The sequence below is a fragment of the Peromyscus leucopus genome, chromosome 5 (assembly GCF_004664715.2).
Source record: "Peromyscus leucopus breed LL Stock chromosome 5, UCI_PerLeu_2.1, whole genome shotgun sequence".
Lineage (NCBI taxonomy): Eukaryota > Metazoa > Chordata > Mammalia > Rodentia > Cricetidae > Peromyscus > Peromyscus leucopus.
Window position 1 is genome coordinate 74,922,182 of NC_051067.1, and position 16,464 is coordinate 74,938,645.

The 16,464-nt window shown below is 48.7% G+C and overlaps 1 protein-coding gene across 1 annotated transcript in view; it reads left to right on the top strand.

The window, feature by feature from the left end:
- Positions 1-7,293: 7,293 nt before the first annotated feature.
- The window catches only part of Rfx1 (regulatory factor X1), a 36,696-nt gene continuing 27,525 nt past the window's right edge, over positions 7,294-16,464 (top strand). The window contains 1 exon segment of the mRNA XM_028858622.2: positions 7,294-9,119. The gene's annotated coding sequence lies outside the window, so the exon portion shown is untranslated.

Genomic DNA, 16,464 nt, shown 5'->3' on the forward strand with positions numbered 1-16,464 from the left:
GCCCTTGTAGCCCGGGCTGGCCTAGAACTCACTATGTAGCTGAGGAGGAGCTGGAACTCCTGTCTTCCTGCCTCGGGTTGCAGGTGTGTTCTACTGATCCCAGCTAGAATCTGCGTTCATTGATCCTCATTAACGCTGTCTCCATCTTCACTTCCCACTTGGTCTCCAGGCTGTCCCAGTCTTCCTCCCCAACAGCAGGATTAGAATCCAGAGCTTTGTTCACAGGAGGCAAATGCCCGACTGGGCTCAGCTCTAGCCCAGATGCCTGGCTTTGCAGGTCCCTGTGTCTGCCCGTAGATGTGTGTCATAACCCGGGTCAAGCCTTTCGTGGTTAAGTCCTGACAGTATCCTTCAGGCTGGTGCTGTACTGCTTCATTTCCTTTGTAGCCAGAGCAGCACCAGCTCACTTCCTTAGCTCCCTTCGAGCCGAATTTGGCCTTTCTGAAGGGGCAGCAGGCACAGCCAACTTGGGCAGCCATGTTGGAACACATGCGTCTCCCAGAGTCCAAAACTAGCTTTGCCTGTTTGTTTGGAGTTTTGATGGTCGTTTTGTTTATTTACTGTTTAGGGTTTTTTTTTGTTTTTGTTTTTGTTTTTGTTTTTTTTTGAGAGTCTTCCTGTATAGCTCAGGCTAGTCTTAAACTTCTGATCCTTCCACCTCAGGCTTCAAGTGCTAAATGTTCAGGCCTAGCACACTCAGAGGTCAGAGGAAGATGCCAGGTGACCGATTCTGTAACTCTTGCTTATGCCTTTGTGACAGCATCTTTCACTGAATCCGGATCTAGGCCTAGAACTCACTAGGATCTAGGCTGGCTGCTTATAAATTTCAGTGATTATTTCTTCTCTGTCCCCAACAGTGCTGGGGCTACAGGTCTCACATATGTATGCAGTTATCTACTACATTTATCTCACATGTGTATACATGTGTGTATGCACATGTATGTGAAGACCCAAGGTTGGCCTTGGGTATTTTCCACAATTGCTCTCCACCTTATTCATTGAGGCAGGATCTCTCGATTGAACCTAGAGCTCACCGATATTCCTGGCCTAGCTGACCAGTGTGCTCTGGTGATCTGGTCTCTACTTCCTGAGTGCTGGTTTACAGCTGGCTGTCATGGCCACTGGCATTTCCATGGGTTCTGGGGACTGGAATTCTGGTCCTTTTCCTGCCAGACCCTCCCTGGTCTTCTGTTGGGTTTAACTCTAATTTATCCCTCTCTTTGCTCCTCCGAGGTGTGGATGGCCACCAGTGCTTCCAACCCTCAGGGGACAGGGTCTCACTATATTGTCCGTGCTGGTTCCCAGCTCCTCAGCTCAGGGATGTTCCTGCCTCAGCTCCCGGGTAGCTGCGTCACAAGTGCGTGCAACACTGCACCCGGGTGGGACAGCCTTGTCACTAGCTTTTTTGTTTTTTTCCCACAGGGTTTCTCGGTGTAGCCCTGGCTGTCCTGGAACTCACTCTGTAGACCAGGCTGGCCTTGAACTCACAGAGATCACCTGCCTCTGCCTCCTGAGTGCTGAGATGAAAGGCGTGTGCCACTAAGCCTGGCTTGTGGTGGTCACTAATCTTTTGTTTTGTTTTTGTTTTTCGAGACAGGGTTTCTCTGTGTAGTTTTTGCACCTTTCCTGGAACTCACTCTGTAGCCCAGGCTGGCCTCCAACTCACAGAGATCCTCCTGGCTTTGCTGGGATTAAAGGCGTGCGCCGCCGCCGCCGCCGCCGCCGCCGCCGCCGCCGCCGCCGCCACCACCACCACCACCTGACTTTGTGGTCACTTATGGCCAGATCTTATCCCTGGGTATATCTGGTCTATTCACATACATGTTCACAGTGATGTGAGCCAGGGCCTCAGAGGTACTGTGCAGGAGCTCTAGCACTGAAAAACCATCCCAGCCCCTCATGGGGCATTCTAGGCAGGGGCTCTGCCAGGGAGCCAAACTCATCCCCAGCCACAAGTATTGTCCCCGCCACCACCAAAAGTCTGCAGGACAGGAAAACTCTACCTACGAGGCCTGGTTTTTGAGATACTGGCAATGGAACCTTGGCTTTGTGTATGGAAGGTTAGCACCCTACCCCCCAAGCCACACCCCAGCCCAGTCTTTGTGAGCCCCAGTGCACGGAGAGCCAGCCACCTTCATGCCTCATCTCCAGGGAGATGACAGGTTCTGGATTCCCTTCTAGACCTGGCACATAGTAGTCTGGAGCCTGAGGCAGGATTGTGAGTTCCACGCCAGCCTAGGGCCACATAATGTGAAACCGCGTCAGATCAATTGTCGGTTTCTTTTTGTCTGTTTCAGGGGAGCCCGACTTCCTCTTCCACTGATCTCAAAGAACACAGTTGCGTTTTGTTGAGATCTACAGGCTTTCCTCGTCCAGCAGCCTTGATGACATTCGTCTTTGAAGCTGCACGAGGGACTTAGTGTCCTGCCTGGTGGTCTTCATATCTTTGTTTTGTTTATTTTTTTCTGGTTTTTCGAGACAGGATTTCTCTGCTTAGCCCTGGATGTCTTAGAATTCTCTGTGTAGCCCAGGCTGGCCTCAAACTCACAGAGATCCGCCTGCCTCTGCCTCCCGAGCGCTGGGATTAAAGGCGTGCACCAACACTGCCTGGCTTCATATCTCATCTTTAAAAAATATTTATAGGGTTGAAGAGGTAGCTCAGCGGGTGAGCGCACTTTCCGCCAAGCCTGACGACCTGAGTTCAGTTCTCTGGTGGAAGGAGAGAACTGGAGGTCCTCTGACCTCCACACAAGTGCTGAGACAGGTTTGTGCCCACTTAACAAGATAAAATTATTTTTATTCCATTTATTATGTGTATGTGTATGAGCACCTTAAACCATAGTACCATCTTGACGGTCCTTTTTGTTGTTGTTGAAAGAATCTTGGTGGCCTGAAACTCACTATGTAGACAAGGCTACCTTCAAATTCAGAGAGATCTGCCTGACTCTGTCTCCTAATTGCTCAAATTAAAGATATGTGCCCCATGACCAGCCTTTTATGTCTTATTGTCCCAAGAGCATCATACTCTAGAAGTGAGCTTGTTCTTAAAAAATTTGTAGTGTGTGTGTGTGTGTATATATATATAGGTGTGAGTGAATACCATGTATGACCAGAGGCTGAATGAAGAGGGTGCCGGATCCCCTGGAGCTGGAGTCACAGGCCATTGTGAGTTCTCTCGCATGAGTAAGTGCTCTTAACCAATGATTATACTGCCAATTGCTTGTGGTTTTGTTTCGTTTTTAATTTATTATCTATACAGTGTTCTGTCTGAATGCTTGCCTGCATACCAGATGAGGGCATCAGATCCCATTGTAGATGGCTGTGGTTGCTGGGAATGGAGCTCAGGACCTCTGGAAGAGCAGTCATGTTCTTAACCTCTGAGCCATCTCTCCAGCCCTTGTTGCTGTTTGTTTTTATTTATTTTTATTTTATTTATTTATTTTTAATTTTTTTGGCTTTTTCGAGACAGGGTTTCTCTGTATAGCTTTGCGCCTTTCCTGGAACTCGCTTTGGAGACCAGGCTGGCCTCGAACTCACAAAGATCCACCTGCCTCTGCCTCCCGAGTGCTGAGATGAAAGGCGTGCACCACCACCGCCTGGCTTCTTTTTAAAATTTTAATTTTTATTTTATATATATATTTTTAGACACAATGTGATGGCTATTCTTGGTTACTAGCTTAACTACATCTGGAATCAACTAAAACCCCATACTTAGGTGACTAAGTATACCTGTAAGGGATTTTTTAATGAAATCATTTGAAGTGAAAAGACCCACCTTTTTTTGAGACAGGATCTCTCTCCATAGCTCCTGGGGAGCTCACTCTGTGTCCAGACTGGCTTCACACTCACAGAGATCTGCCTGCCTTTGCCTCCCATGCACAGATTAAAGGTGTGCAACCCCACACCTGGCTGGGAGGACCCATTTTTTAAAACTTTTATTGATGTTTTGTGGATTTCACATCATGCACCCCAATCCCACCTATCTCCTGGTCCCTCCACTTCTGCCCTTGCAACCCCAAAACAAAGGTTAAAAATACAAAAGAACCAAACAAAAAATCTCAGTGGGGAGCTGCAGTGTGGCCCTGTGAGTCACACCGTGCCCTTTAGTCCACACATCTTCACTTGTGTTCATTGCTGTGAGTCACTGGTCTGTCACACCCTCCTCCTGGGCCCTCACTGGGCCCCCTCCTGGACATCCTGTTGCTGCTTGTGTCACGGAGAGTCTGTAGCTCTGAGTTTGTAGGCTCATCCTCTTCACATGCCCCAGCAGTTCATAGAGTAGGTGGGCGTTGGGTGGGCTACCTTGTAATCCTGGTTCTGGGCCAGGTGGTGACTGAGTTGGAAGACTCACTTTTTTAATGTTTTCAATTAATTAATTTTTAAATTTTTATGTGCATTGGTGTTTTGCCATGGGTGTCAGGTCCCCTGGAACTGGAATTACAGATAGTTGTGAGCTGCCATGTGGGTGCTAGGAATTGAACCTGGGTCCTCTGGAAGAGCAGTCAGTGCTCTTAACCACTGAGTCATCTCTCCAGTTCCTGGAAGGCCCACTTTTAATCTAATCTTCTGAGGTGCACCCCTTTGATGCAGGTTTTTTTTTCCCAATTTTTTGAGACAGGGTTTCTCTGTGTAGCCTTGGCTGTCCTGGAACTTGCTCTGTAGACCAGACTGGCCTTGAACTCACAGAGATCCATCTGCCTCGGCCTCCCTAGTGTTGAGATTAAAGGTGTGCACCACACCAACACCACCACCACCACCACCACCACCACCACCGTCCAGCTTAATCCACATCTTCTGAGGTGGAAAGACCTTTAATCTGGGCCACACCTTCAGGAGGCAGCCTATGTAAGGACATGGAAGATGAAGCTCTCACTCTGCCTGCTTGCTCTCGCTCTCACTGGCAAGTCCATTCCTGCACTGGCATTAGAGCCCACCTCTGGAAACTGGCATTTACTGAAGACCAGCTGAGACTGGCAACTACTGGACCTTTTGTTGGTAGACAGCATTGTTGGACTAGTTGGACCACAGCCTGTAAAGCCATTCTAATAAATCTGTATTCGTAAAAATCCAATTCATAATAAATCCAATCCATTCCATAAATTCTGCTTGTCTTACTTAAGGTTACTATTGCTGTGAAGAGACACCATGACCACGGCAACTCTCATAAAGGAAACATTTAATTGTGTTGGCTTGCTTACAGTTCAGAGGTTCAGTCCATCATGGTGGGGAGCATGGTGCGTGAGGCAGAGGCGGTGCTGGAGCTGAGAGTGTTACATCGTGCAGGCCACAGGAAGTCAGCTGCCACACTGGGTGGTATCCTGAGTATATGGGACCTCAAAGTCCACCCCACACTTCCTCCAACAAGGCCACACCTACTCCAACAAAGCCACACTTCCTAACAGTGCCACTCTCTATGAGTTTATGGAATTATGGGGGCCAATTACATTCAAACTACTGTACTGCTCCTCTAGAGAACGCTAATACAGACAGGGTCTCACCATGTAACTAACCCTGTCCTGGAACTCCCCGTGTAGATCAGGCTGGCCTTGAACTCAGAAATCTGCCTGCCTCTGCCTCTCAGGTGCTACCACCCCAGGCCACATCATATTGTTTCACCTTTTAACATCCTGTGTCCTAAAAAGCTTTCCTCCAAGACGCAAGGTTGTAATCTGCTACACAAGAGGTTGCAGGTGGAGGAATGTCTGTGTGTGCGGAGGGCAGAGGGCAGCATTGGCTGACAGTCACCAGGCACCCCTCTTCAATGGCATGGAGCTCACTGACTGGCTGGCTGGATATAAGCCTCAGGAACTCTCCTCTCTCGACCTGTCCAGTGCAGGCGTTACAGGCGTGCACCATCATGCCCAGTTTCGTGTGGGTTCTGGGAGTCTCGTATTTGCAAGGTAAGCGTGTACCCATCGAGACATCTGTCTAGACCTCTCCTTTTCAGTGACCAAGGACAAACCCAGTCCTTGTGCACGCTGGCAAGCACTCTGCCATTGACTCCAGCTCGAGCCCTGTGGCTTCCTGCCGCTCTGATGTACACCTCCACCCTTTCCACTTCCTGTGAACTGGTGCACTGTGTGGGTGCAAAGCTTGAGCCAGGCTGGTGTTCTAGGCAGCTGTGTCCCCAGAAAGTTTCTGTGAACTTCCTTTTTCAGTTGTTGAAGACACGCTGGCCTTGGCTCTGCTTCTGCCTATCTCAGGGTTCAGGGTCCTCTGGGAGTTGGGGAATGGCGGGAAGTGCAAATAAGGCTTCTAGGTGCCTCTCCACAATGAGGAGTCTTCCTCTGACCCAAAACCTAAAGTCTTGCTGGAGTTTGCTTTTCTGCCCTCTGGCCCAGATGTCTTTCAGTTCTTAGGAGGCTCTCACTCTCAGGGCTGAGTACAGCAGTTATTTCTAGATAGGCTGGAGGAGCCATGTTCTAGGTAGTCATGGAGTAGTTTTTACTGATGCTCACACATGGGACACGGGAAAGCCTTATCAGGGACACAGGCAGCTGAATGCTGCATCTCCAGAAGCAGGTGGAGCAACTCTATTCCTTGGAGTCCCTCCACTGTTCATCGTCCCCAGGGCGCCTGCTTCACTCGCCTGGGATATTGCATTTCTACAGAATTACCTGGCAACCAGCGCCATCAGCCAGATGTAGGCCTCCTCCTTTGTCTCCGAAATCCCTTTGTTGACCTTGTTTGTGGTGATGGAGACAGAACCACCAAACCACACCCCTGCCCTCAGTGGGGTACTGAGGCAGTACCACAGCTGAGCATCATCTAACTCTTTCTTACTGGTGGGCCTCAGGCAGGTGCTCCAATGGTGAGCTATTATGTTCCCACCTCTTTGTTTTTTTTTTTTTTTTTTTTTTAATCTGGCCTGATTCAATCTTCCTGCCTTGGACTAGAGTGGCCCAGGCCTTCCTCCTTCTAGGTTTTGTGGTGCTTGTCCCATACCCCCTCATTTTGAGGGGTTCTTCTCCTCAGAGAATACTGGTTACAGAAGCCTCTTTCTTCCGTCTCTCCCCTCTTCCATTGCCAGAGCAGGACCTGTCTTACTTGTGACTGTTTATTGGGGTCTGATATAGACAAGACAAAGACAGGAGACTTACATATATATATATATACATATACACATATACACACACATATGTGTGTGTATATATATACATATATATACATATGCATATACATATATATATACATATATATATATATATATATATATATGGTTTTTCGAGACAGGGTTTCTCTGTGTAGCTTTGCGCCTTTCCTGGAACTTGCTTTGTAGACCAGGCTGGCCTTGAACTCACAGAGATCCGCCTGCCTCTGCCTCCTGAGTGCTGGGATTAAAGGGGTGTGCCACCCCTGCCTGGCTGACTTATGTTTTTACACTTACAATTCAGGACCTGGCATAGGAGAAGTATGGGAAACAGGCTCAGAGAGGTGGAGCCATTTTGCCTTTAGAACACAGCAGAGCTGGAACGAAGTCTCCAATTCCTGAACCTTTCTCCACCCCAGCTCCACAGGTATGAAATGGCAAAACTTAAGGTGTGATGGTTCACCCCTGTAATCTCAGCACTGGGAGGGTGGGGGTGGGGACAGGGAGTCAGTTCGAGGTCATCCTCAGCTTCAGAAGGGGTCTAATGCCAGCTGTGGGCTTCAGACCCTGTCTGTAAAAAAAAAAAAAAAAAAAAACCAAAAACGATCGTTTTTTGAGCTGGGACTTGCCATATAGCTCAGCTCCAGCAATCTTCCGGCCTCAGCCTGCAAAGCAGCTGTGTCTACAGGGCCACTCTACCCAACTTGGCCATTTCTGAACATTTTTGAGGTAGGCAATAGTTATGACACATGATTACTATATAGGAATTAACATATTCATCATCTCTCACAGTTACTCATGTTCTCCTGTGGAAAGAGCAGTTTGAATCTCATTTAGAAAGAAAATCTGACTCAATAAACAAAAATATTGGAGCACAAGATCCATCCCTGAGTGGCAAGACTCATCTCACCCTAATCTCGGTGCCAGCAGAACGATCGCATTTAACACTTGACATTTTGTTCATCGTGGGTCTACTTTTTCCCATTAATTGATATTTCAAAATACTGCATTAGAATATTATCTTGGTGATTAATTTCTGAGCTCGAGGAACTCACTCCGGCCTATGTCTGTTTTACCTTTTCTGGCTGCAGCTGACCTATCTCTTGGGGAAACTGAGGTCCGGAGCGGCGGGAGCTCTGGGGACAGATTGCCGCTGACCTTTGCTTATCGTCCTCTCATTAAATCCCCGTCTGCCAGAGACCTTTTCGCCGCCTGCGTGGCCGAGATAGCGGCTGAGCCAGGCCGTGACCTTTCCGAGGTTCTGACTCGCCCAGCGCCAGCCCATGCCTCGCCACCCTCTGGGGCTGGGAGAACGCGCCCGTGACGTCATCGAACTCCGAGCCCGGCCTCCGCCGCCGACGTCACAGAAGGGCAGCGCCGAGTCGCAGCGTTCCCTGGGGGTTACGAGCGTGAGAGGCCAGAAAGTGGCCCAGCGAGAGCAGGTCTGCGGTTCCCACCGGCACGCAGGGCCGGAACTACAACTCCCGACGCTCCGTGCACCTGGCCTGGGAGCGCGACAAACTTTTGGACGAGATTGATTCCTCCCTCGTCCAACCGGAGGGCCGACTTCAGCGCGTCATCCCGCCCCTTTGTAATTCTCAGGGCCGCTTCCTCGCGCGAGTGACGGGCTTCGCTGCCTTCTAGGGTTCAGACTCCGCTGACGGACGCCCGAACCGAGGAATCGCAGCTCCGAGAAGTCCGGAGGGCGTTGAAAAGCATGGACGAGAACCAATAGCATGCTGGGAGCGCCCGGCGCCGTCCAATCGCCGCCCCGGAGCCCCGCCCCGGCGCGTGACGTAGTAGGGTGGGTAGCAACAGTTGCCCCGGTGAGGGAAACGGAGGCGCCATAGCCACGGTAGTCGTGGCGACCAAGCAACCCAGCAACGCCAGTCAACAACAACAACCGCGGCCGCCCCCCGCCCCCACGCCCCCGGCCCGGCCTGGGGACCCCGGCGCGCTTGGTCCCCTCTGCACAGCGCCCACGCACCTCCTCAAAGCCTTCCGCGGACACGAGTGCGGAGAAGCCGAGGTAACCGGGGCAGCGCCCGGCGAGCTGGGCGCGCCGGGGCGAGCGGCGGGGCCCGCGCGGCGCCTGTCGCTGGAGCACAGTCCTGAGGGAAGGGGCGGGCGGTCAAAATGGCGGCGGCGACTGTCGGGACCGTGGGGGAGGGGGCCAGGGTTCGGCCCCGGCGACGCCACCCGCCCCCGGACCCGCAGCCCGGCCCCCGCGAGGGGCGGGTGCTCGCAGGCCGCGGGCGAGTGGAGGTCGGGCGGCTGGGGCGGGGGGCGCTTTTATGTGCCGGGAGGTGCGGCGAGGCGGGACTACCGAGGCTGGACCAATGACAGCGTGCGGAGGCGGGGCGTGACTGGGAGGGCGGGGCCTAGCGGCCCTCCGCCTTCGGAGTCGGGTGCGGCCGCCGCCGCCACCCGGACGGTCCGGGTCTTCCCGAAAAGAAGCCGCCGGTCGGGTACCTGCCTAAGATTCAGAACTTAGGCAGATGTTCGACTATTCTGTTTCGGGCCTTTGTTTTCCTTCCTATAAAATGGGGGAAATTGTTGCCATCCCCTTCATGACAGTAACTCCTAATTCCTTCTGGGAATTTCCCCGGGACTCATCCTTAAATTCTCATTCTCTCTCTCTCTCTCTCTCTCTCTCTCTCTCTCTCTCTTCTCTCTTTTCTCTTCTCTCTCTCTCTCACACACACACACACACACCACGTCTACTGTTTCTCAGTGAGATTTGATAAATTGTTAGTATTGATTGCAAAATGACCTCCACTTCTAAACCCGGGAGAAGGTGGAGATGGTCAAGTTTCAATCTGACTCTAGCCTGGGGGATTTAATTGTCAGAATTTGAAGTTCCTGCTGGAGAGAAGTGATCTTAGGCCACAAATTTAGAGGCTCTGAAATTGTTCTCTGGGGTGCCATCTCAACCGTGCGGTGGTACAGGTGTGGGCTCTTGTTCCTGGAGGCTGGACTTTTCTCCCTAGTCAGAAGGTCTTGTGGAAACAACAGACCAATGGAGTTGTCCTAGATTCCTTAAGCCACATCTCTTGACCTGCCACATGTTTATGTCAAGTCAGTGTAAGGGGTCCAATGTTATAAGGTGGTACCAGTCCCACGTGGGCAGGAGCAGATGTGACGTCAGAGCAAGGAGAGACACATCTGTTAGTGCACGGCCTTTGCAGCTGCTTTTGGGGGTGCAGAAGTAGGCAGCCGGCCCTGTGCTGTTCCCTGCCTTGCATTGTGGGCACTGGTCTATCCTGCAGCCAATAAGAAGACTGGCTTTGAGCCAGGCGGAGCTCTGTGAGTTCGAGGCCAGCCTGGTCTACAGAGCGAGATCCAGGACAGGCACCAAACTACACAGAGAAACCCTGTCTTAGAAAAAAGACTGACTTTTCCATTGGAAATTAAGCAGGGAAGTATGGGCTCCCACTTACAGCAACTTTTCCTACTCTCTTCAAAGGGTTTTCAAAGTCATGACTGTGTACATTAACTTTCGGGAAGATGCCGGGATTAGCTAGATTGCTTTTTTAAAAAAAAAGGAAAAAGAAAAGAAAAAAAAAAAACTGTTCAGCCTCTATGAGGGAAGGTTGACTTTGAACAGAAAGTGGTTGATTCTCTGGTTTAATTGACTGCTTGAACATCCTCCTTTCCAGCAATTCTCACAGTTGAAGGCCCAGAAGGGTCATTTGACTGGGGAAGGTTGGTACTGACTCAGTTTCTTTTTAACCTAAATACAGTTATTCTGTAGCTGTGTGTTCTTGGGTGAATCATGTCACTTTTGGGGGTCCTCCATGTGCTCTCATCTAGGGGCACAGCTTTAGATCACTGTGTATGAATGCCATGAAATGTATCCCACATGAAGCATCAAATACATAGTAGGGCTCAAGTGATGTCACTTCCTGTCCGCCCTCGGAATTAGCTGGTGTTTTCTATCATTTTGTATGAGAGAGAAGGCTGATGCTGTGAGTTGATGACAGGAAGCTGGAGACCAGGAGTGCAGCTTCTTTGTCCTCTTTTCTCTTCTGGGGATTGAACCTATGGTACCTTCCAAACAGGCAATTAATCTGCCAGCCCTACTTTTTACTTTAAAAAAAGTTAAATGTTTACTTTTTGTATGTGTGTGCATGAGCATGCATATGTGCTACAACATGCAGGTGGAGGTCAGAGGCCGGCTGGTGGCAGTGGTGCCTACCAGAAGGTCCATGGGCTAGAGCTGGTCATCAGGCTTACTTAGCAGCAGCTGCTTTTACAGCCTCATCTTAATGGTCCATTTTACTTTTTGAGACATGGCCTTGCTAAGTTGTCCCGGTGGGCCTTGAACTTGGGAGCCTCCTTGCTTAGCTTCCTGAGTAGCTGAGATGACAGATCTGTGCCACCAGGCCAGACTTAGTGCTCCTTCCGCTTCCTGTGGAGAGGTGTAGCCGACTCTGCTTGCACTTGAGTGACTTTTGTTTCTGAGAGTATCCAGGAAAAAGTGCTACTCTCTGGCACTGAGCAGCACTGTGAGGAAGGTAGGAAAGTGTTTTTTTAAACAAGGATTTGCCCTCTTCCTTGACAGCCCTGAACTAGGGAGGGTCTCGTGTGTGTGTGTGTGTGTGTGTGTGTGTGTGCTGTGCGTGTGCGTGTGTGTGTGTGTGTGTGTGTGTGTGTGTGTAGGTCGTATTGTGCACCAGGAGGGATGGCAGTCACGGGGTCAGCTGGCACCTGCTACTGCAGAGGCTGGAACCTCCACCCAGAAGCTCAGTCAGTGGCCTCCAGCCGGCCCGCCTTCCACGCTCACTAGCCATCTTCATTCAGCTGCGCACCTATGCCCAATGCCCCGTGACAGCTGAGTCCCTTGGGGCTTGGGACTCAATGGAGAACACCTGCCCAGTGTGTGTAAGACCTTGCATTCCATACCTAGCACTGCAAAAAGGAAAACAAAAAAGGATTGAACTCCCAGGATATGCCCATCAGCGTTCTGGAGCCGGGGATGAAAGGGGGCCCTTATGGAGCTTACCTTTCCAGTTCACAAGGGAAGAGAAACTGTAAGGAATAAACAAACGGCTATACAGTGGCCAAAACATTAAAGGGAGTGTGTGCTTCAGAGTATCAGGGGACAAGGGGAAGTGGCCTGAGTGTTAAGGAGCTAGGCTTGGGACAGGGTCAGAAGCAAATGTAAGTGGGCGGGGGGGGGGAGGTGCTGAGGCAGGAGGGAATGGGAGCCAGAACAAGAAACACAAGGTCTGAAGGGACAGGTCCTGAAGGCCCCACAGTCATGAGAAGGACTGTGAGTGTTACATGTTCTCTGGTGAGACAGGACACAGTCCAGAAAGGATCCTGTAGGATGTGGAGGCAGTCCTGAGGACATGTGCTTCAGGGGTCCATGTGAAGATGCAGCGTCACAGATGTCTAAAGGAGAAGTAGCCAGCCCAGTCAATCAGACAAGGACAGGGCGGGGTGCAGCATTACAGCCGACTTTCCCACTTCCCTCCAAGTCCATTACCAAAGCTGTTCCACAGGTGAGCTGAGTAGAGCTTCTCTCCCTGTCTTGTAAACCATTTGGTCCTAGAATCTGACATTTGTGACCTGGATCTCTCATATCAGCTGTAGCCTGCTTCCTGTGTTTGATGACGGGATGCAACCTCTCCTTACATAGGCTGGGCTGGGCTATACGGCCTTCCCCCTCCAGCCCTGCTGTCTGTGTGTGGGTGAGAGCTGAGAATGATTTTTACAGTTTGGGATGATTGGAAAAGGTCAAAAGAATACTTTATAATGTGAATATTTTATAAATTTCATGTCATAAAAAATCATAAAATTCAAGTCTGTGTCTTGAGTTGGTTTTCTTGCCCCCAGTCTGCACACCTTCTCACCTGTTGCTCTATCACAGTGCACTGGCAGAGTCGATTGGGTACCAACAGACACTGTCTGCCCACAGAACCAAACATAGTTACTCTCAAGGAATGGGTTCAGGCGTTCACCAGAAACTGGCCGTTGGCTTTGAAGACCGTGTTGTGTTGGTGATTGGTTCAGCAGGTCATTGACAGAGCACATGGGCTTGCTGCGGGTTCCTTTTCTGTGTAGTACCTTCCAGGAAACAAGGGTCTTGTGCTCAGGTGCATGGGAAATATGCATGCCACATCCACGTGTGCGATTCATCGGCCTCTAGAGAGCCCCAGGCTTGACCTTGCTCATGGGTGGGGGGGTGAGTCCTCAGAGAAGGACCCATGAGCATAGGCTTTTGGAGTCCTTTCCTGCCATAGAGCAGCTGGCTCTGTGGCAGCCTGGGCTAGGGTAGGAAGTCCTGAACTTCTGGAGGTATTATGGGGACTAGCTAAGTTATATTTGGGGCCACCACAGCCTTCCGAGCAACAGAACCTGGTGACCTGCATGTTAGCCACCTCCCCAGGGACTGCCTATTAAGTGCATGCACAGTTGTGAATGAATGGCAGGAACAGCGTTTACTGTCCATAGCACCGGCTGGCTGCTAAGTGATCACTCGAGTTTTACAGTGGTCCTATGAACCCTAGTCACAGATAGGTAAACTAAGGCACAGAAGACAGTCAATAACAAATGTTTAGGAAAAGGTTCATATGGGGCAGATGCTAATGGCTACAAACCCTGAGCCAGGTTGGCTCGGATGCAGTCCCTTAACAATGGCAAGAAGCTGGGGTCAGTGGAAGATGTGCTCTCTGTGTGGTGGAGTATGGCCTCTTTCCTGTCTTGATGCCTAAGTCCTTGGCAGGGGTGGGGTGGGGTGGTATTGAGGCTGCCTGCCGCCCCATATCTTGCTTGGGTCCTGTAGTCTGAACCACTGTTCATCCTCTGGGCTCTCACAGGATGGCCCAGCACCAGGTAGTTCCAGGGCTACACTGACTGTCTCTCTCACACACACACATGTGTGAGACACACATATGAGGAGTGTTGTTTTTTACTCTTTTGGGGGGCCTGCCATCCAGCTCCCAGATAAATCACACACGGAGACTTATTATTAGCAATGCCTGGCCTTAGCTTGGCTTAGTTTCTAGCCAGTTTTTCTTAACTTATCCCATTACCTTTAGCCTCTGGGCTTTTTCCATTCTCTTCTGTAAATCTTACTCCTGTTCTGTCTTGCTGTGTAGCTGGGTGGCTGGCCCCTGATGTCCTCCTCTTCTGGTTCCTAGATCTCTCCTTCCTTCTCCCAGATTTCTCCTTCTATTTATCATCTCTGCCTTCCAGCCCTGCCTATTTATCTCTCCTGCCTCACTATTGGCCATTCAGTTCTTTATTAGACCATCAGGTGTTTTAGACAGACAAAGTAACACAGGTTCACAGAGTTAAACAAATGCAACATAAACAAAAGTAACATCCCTTAAAATAATATTCTACATATCCCTCTTTTTGACTAAATAAAAATGAAAGGGTTTTAACTTAAACATAGTAAGCCTATATACAATAACAATTATCAAGTAAGGATTGCATTTACAATATTGTGTCTATTTATAGTTAGTGTATTCAGAGAAAATAATGCATTATTTACCCTATCTTAGTGAATCCAAAGTTTTACACCTAACTTACTGTCATAACTAAGGAAAACTGCAACTATAACTATCTAGTCTTCAACTCTATCAAAGACCCAGAAGGATGTAATATTATCTAACAACAGAGACATTTGGCTGCCTGGACAGTCATCCAGAGTTCTCTGCAACGTTGGGGCATCCATCTTCAGCCTACATGCCTACAGTATCTGGCAGACTTTTCATTGAAGCAGGAAATTTGAAGGACTATCTTGCCTTGTATTGGCAAAATGCATCAGTCACTTTTCTCTGTGTCTGGCAGGATGTCTGACAGACTCTTTTGTGAAGCAGGAAATTTGAAGGACTGTTCTGCCTTGTTTTGGCAAAGTCTTTTTTTCCTGTGTGTCCTGCACATCCAGTCTGCACAGCACATAGTCAAACAGTCAAAGGCAAAACCAGTTTTTTGCCCAGTGGCTAACTTCGCTACAATGAAAGCAAACTCCATAAGGAGTTTCTTCAATGTCCATCATCTCTGAAGTAAATGGGTGCTGCCAGGAACAGATGTGTCTCATTGTCATGGAAAAACTTTGTTACCAAAATATAAAATGCCATATTCTGTAGGTCTTTGAAAGGTTTGGAGACCATCTGTCTATCTAAAAATATATCTCTATATGATCTGGAAAGCATACCTAACATATCTACAAATTTGATTGTTATAAATGACTAACCACTAACCTATATTTCCTGATTATCCTATATAGTTTGTAGTATCAGCTTTCAAAAACTAGGACTTTATATTTTTAAATAAACTGCATAGGCACAATACCTTAAACAAGAATAGAAACATATATACAATATGTTCTAACAAAAATAACTTTGAAATTTTTATCAAAATACAAAAATCCTTTAAACAAGAGTAGAAACATATATATAGTGTAACAAAAATAACTTTAAATTTATATCAATATACTATATTCCCCTAAATAATAAACATCCATAACCCACCAAATAACCAAAAGCCTCCCACACCCTCTTGGGAATGTGGATGTCGTTTTCTCCAAACTGCTTCCTATTTGTCTGTGGGTGAAGCATCTTTAGGGTCCCAGAGAGAAATTTTTGAGATTATGACCAAGTCTTGGGAAGACCAGCAGTAATCTTTGCTGATGGATATTACCTGTCAAGTTTTAGGAGGTCTCCCCTGATCAAAACTCATCCATATTAACCCTGAAGAAATCCACAGCCTCTCATCTCCTGTGGGAACAAAACTCCAGAGCATTTCTGATTTCTATTCAGCAAATATATTTTTTGACTTTTTAAAAGTTAAGGCATTGCCGGGCGGTGGTGGCGCACGCCTTTAATCCCAGCACTCGGGAGGCAGAGCCAGGCAGATCTCTGTGAGTTCGAGGCCAGCCTGGGCTACCAAGTGAGTTCCAGGAGAGGCGCAAAGCTACACAGAGAAACCCTGTCTTGAAAAACCAAAAAAAAAAAAAAAAAAAAAGTTAAGGCATTCCTAAAGTACATAAGCTGATTGATTTCAGCAGTCTCTCTTTCAATTCCAGATCTCTTTGAAGCTCTCCTTTGCTTTTCAACACTCAAAAAATTCAAAATCAACACAATACCATATAGGATCCAGACTCCCTGTATATTTCCCATCTTATGTGGCTTTTTTTCTTTTATATTACTTTTAGTCTCTCTTTAAAGACTTTATTTTATAAACTATTTTTTTCTATGACTATACCCTTTTCCTTTCTTTTTTCTTTTTTCTTTTCTTTGGTTTTCCAAGACAGGGTTTCTCTGTAGTTTTTGGTGCCTGTCCAGGATCTCCCTCTGTAGACCAGGCTGGCCTCGAACTCACAGAGATCCGCCTGGCTCTGCCTCCCAAGTGCTGGGATT